Source organism: Sapajus apella, unplaced genomic scaffold (assembly GCF_009761245.1).
Source record: "Sapajus apella isolate SASKATOON/1434 unplaced genomic scaffold, GSC_monkey_1.0 scaffold283, whole genome shotgun sequence".
NCBI classification, from domain to species: domain Eukaryota; kingdom Metazoa; phylum Chordata; class Mammalia; order Primates; family Cebidae; genus Sapajus; species Sapajus apella.
Window position 1 is genome coordinate 11,067 of NW_022437223.1, and position 4,235 is coordinate 15,301.

The 4,235-nt window shown below is 44.3% G+C and overlaps 2 pseudogenes across 1 annotated transcript; one reads left to right on the forward strand and one right to left on the reverse strand.

Moving 5' to 3' along the window:
• Positions 1 to 201: 201 nt before the first annotated feature.
• Positions 202 to 1,612, reverse strand: LOC116545538 (annotated as a pseudogene). The gene has a single exon (XR_004266346.1). The product of XR_004266346.1 is annotated as a profilin-2 pseudogene (transcript).
• A 1,291-nt stretch (positions 1,613 to 2,903) lies between these two features.
• LOC116545541 lies at positions 2,904 to 4,061 on the forward strand (annotated as a pseudogene).
• The last annotated feature ends 174 nt before the right edge of the window (positions 4,062 to 4,235 follow it).

Genomic DNA, 4,235 nt, shown 5'->3' on the forward strand with positions numbered 1-4,235 from the left:
CGTATCCCAGATGTAACAAAGTGCAGGGAAAGAAATGGACAAATCAGCAGCAAGATTTGTTTTTAAATCTGTACATTATCCACAAGGCCCAAACAATAGAAGCAAATACTAGAATGTCTCTAAAGTAGTGCCATTTGAAAGAAACCCTTAATAGGTCAGTTAAAATCCATCTCACAATAGCAACAGTTCATTTTAACAATAGTATGGCACAGAATACATATGAAAACAATTCATCACAAGACAGCCAAGTCCACAATAATGCAACTTCATATAAAAACTCAAGCTGCAAATAAAAATTGGTCCTATGAAGAACAAACTGGACACACTCCAGACGGTTATGTTGGGATACTTTATGTCCATAATGGCAGCCTTTTACAATTTGACTAAAGAGTAGAGCTGGTGTGCAAAGAAAAAGGAACACAAGTCTGAGCTATTGTAATGATGGAATGCCCCTGGGGATTCAATCAGTATGCTTGCTGTAAGGTCATAGGAGGAAATGCTTTTTGCTCTTGTTTTGCCATTGCACCCTTCATATGTCCTGTAGACACTGAATAAAGGTTTGTCTCTACTCAAGTGCAACAGCAATACTAAAAGCAACTACTGCAGCTCTCAATAGCTCATCAACAAAAGAGATATTAATTGGTTAAAAAAACAGGCACTGCATAAAAAAAGATGGAAGCAAACCAAATGCCTATGGGCAAAGGGAGGGGGGACGGGGGGGGGAGCCGGGGGGCGGGAAAAAGAGAAGAGTGAAGGAAAGATGCTGGCACTTTTTCCTCCCAACCATGCGCTACAAAAGAAGACTAAATGAGCCAAGTGAATGCTCAAAGTGCTGAAAAGACATTGATCAGAGATTGTACAACCGGCACCTTGCTTAATATTAACTTATTTTAGTAATCAATATCCCATTAATTGCTAAGACAAAGTGATGCCCAACTTGGCATGCCCCCTCCCCCCAATTTCAAGGTATCATGCAAATCATTGTGCTGCAATTATGTTGCCAGATAAGGGTTGGTTATATACAGTGGTTAACATACAAATGATCCACTGGGCAAACAGGAATCATGACATTAAAAGATAGCTACAGAAAAATTAGCTACCGTCTATAGTTTGGTAGCATTGTGACCATAATTGGGGGTGTTGATGAAGACAGTTGCTAGGTGGATGGGGAGAGGCTGCTTACATCAGACCTCCTGAGGTATAAAGCGAGTTCATATGCTTTCTTGTTAAGTGTGCCTCCGTGGACACCTTCCTTTGCCATGACTATAACCAATGCGCTACCAGCTCTGCCGACAGCAACATTGTATGTTGGCTCCCCGCCTTGATTCTTTGTCCGCATGTCCATTGTGCAGTCACCATCGACGTACACACTATCTCTGATCACTGAGCATTTCTTCGCTCCAAGAGAAACCGTTGGTAAAGAAACCTTCCCGGTCTTTTCCTGCAATCACATCTATTTCTATTGGCGTAATGCTCTGAAAGACGCCCCGGCCGTGGCTGCCCAGACGTATTTGGCGTCGTAGTAGCCGACAATGGCGGCCTCCTGGCAGCAGCCGCCGCACGTGAGGCTCTCCACGCAGCTCTGCCAGCCCGCCATCTTCGAGCCCTTCGCACTGCAGCGGGAACGGCGAGGAGCAGCAGGCGCAGCGGCGGCGGCGGCGGCACGCGGGGAGGCGGCTCTGCGCAGGCACCGACCGCCTCTCTGCCAGAGGAGCTGAGGGAGGACGCGGGTACGGCGGTGAGGGGCGAGCCTCAGAGCGCGCCCGCCCCCGGCCGCCCGCAGCCCCGGGCTGACTACCCAGCGGCGGGAGGCTGCGGAGCTGCTGTGCCCGCCGTGGCGGCGGCTGTTCCTAACCGCAGAGCCCTCCGTTCTCCGCGGACACTGCGAGGCGTTCAGATTTTCAATAAAAATGTTAAATTATGATTTGAAGGTCACTTACAACTATACCAACTTATAAATAAATAAGACAATGAAAATAACATTTTTGGCATTTTTAGATTATACTCAGAAATTCACACCTGAGTTAGAAACTGCTCTAATACCAACTAATATGAATGCGTTCACAAAATAGAAATTGTTTAGTTGATAAAATCGTTGTTGTTTTATCTCCCGACGCATAATCTAGTGGAGGTACACACTTATCTCAATGTCCAGAACCAAACAGCAGACAGCTGCCACCAACATATAGTGGTGCCTTCAACATACTTAGGTTTTGCTTCCATGTTAGATTCAGAAGTTGCAGCATTATGTCAGACTAAAGGCCCAAGAGGTATCCTAGACATTGAAAGATATTAAAACCTCTTTAAATCAACAAGTATGCTAAAAAAGAGAGTAAAGCATTAAAAAAAAGAAAAATGGGAAAATGATGTTTCCTTAAAGTTTCAATAGAGATAGTGATCATAAAATTTAAAAATATGAAGTCAAAAATGAAAATCACTGAAATACAAAATTTACCAGAAAGGCTCTACAGCAGATATGAGTAGGAAAAAAAACCAGAATTAGCAAAATTTAAGTCTGCTCAATTTTAATTATTTAGTCTGACTAAGAGAAAGAGAATTAAGAAAAATTATAAGGACCTGAGATACTAATGAGAAATCATGACATTGCCATCATAAGGGCTATGGAAACTCCAGAAAGAATAGGAAGAGAAAAGGTCAGAAAGAAAATTTGAAGGATAATGGCTGAAAATCTTCTAAACATAAAAGTCATGAATCTACACATCCTAAAATATAACTGTGCTCAAAATTGGTTACATTCAAAGACCTCCAAACAAAGACACATAGCAATCAAACTTTCAAAAGCTAAAGACAACAATAAAAAAATCATAAAAGTAGTTAAAAAAAAGGGTCAGAAGCATCAGCACCACAAGGAGTCTCTGATTTCTGTGCAGGATCTTGTCAGGATGGTGAAGCTGTTCATCTGAAACCTGCCGTGGGAGGCCACAGAGCAGATCTGCTCTCTTTTGAGCAGTATGGGAAGGTGCTGTAATGTGACATTAAGAATTATGGCTTTGTGCACATAGAAGACAAAACTGTCGCGAAGATGCCATATGCAACCTGCACCATTACAAGCTTATGGGGATAAACATCAATGTGGAAGCCAGCAAGAATAAGAGCAAAACCTCAACAAAGTTGTATGTGGGCAACATCATTTTCATCTGCACAAATAAGGAGCTTCGAGCGAAGTTTGAAGAGTATGATCCGGTCATCAAATGTGTCATCATAAAAGATAATGCCTTCGTATACATAGAGCAGGCACAGGATGCAGTGGAGGCCATCAGGGGCCTTGATAACACAGAGTTTCAAGGCAAACAAATGCACGTGCAGTTGTCCACCAGCTGGCTTAGAACTTTGCACAGGATGGGAGACCAGAGCAGCAGCTATTGATGCAGAAAGGAGGGGCACTGGTCCAAGCAGTGTCAGATAAATCATTTAGGCCACATGGCAGACTTGACTGAGCAATATGGAGCAGCGTGTACATCTTACATCAGGAGCTATGCAGATTCCTTGTTTTACAACAATGCATACAGAGCGCCCCATGTCTACTACATGTGCTGCTGTGCTGCCTGGTTCTATGAGGCAGTGGTGTCAGCAGCTGCCTCTGTGTATAATTACATAGAGTAGACCCTGCCACAAGTCCAGAATACAGCCATGGCCAGTCACATGACCTCCACCTCTCGATCCCTATAATAGACAGCTGTTGCCAACCTCAGGAGCTGCTGCCACCGCTGCTGTTACTGCAGCTTCCACATTGTATTACCAGGTGGGATTGGAGCCCTCTGCATTGTGCTACAGCTCCAGTCCCCACCATTGGAGAGGGCTGCAATTATGGGCAGGAGAGCGAGTTATCCCAAGCTTTGGCAGCTCCACAGAATCCTCTGTATGACATGACCCAGTAGCAGCAAGAGCAGTATGACGTTTGGGTGTGGTACTCAGCCTTTCTTGAGGTGGGATGCGTGTGGGCTGAAATTGTGGTTTTCCATGAGAACACACCCTTCGTGATACCCCATCTCTGGGACATTCTCAGCTTTGTTCAGTCCCTTAGGAACTGTGCGCCTTAATTTGCCTTGCTAAGTTGAGACTTCTTTTGATTTCCTTTCCTTTTCTCTTACACCTATTTTTCTATTCTTCTGTCCTTTAATACTCCTGTAGCTTCCCATTCATGTTCTGTTTTCCCATTGTATGCCAAAACTGTGGTGGGAGATGTGCTGTCTCCTCCCTGCACAGCGCAGTGC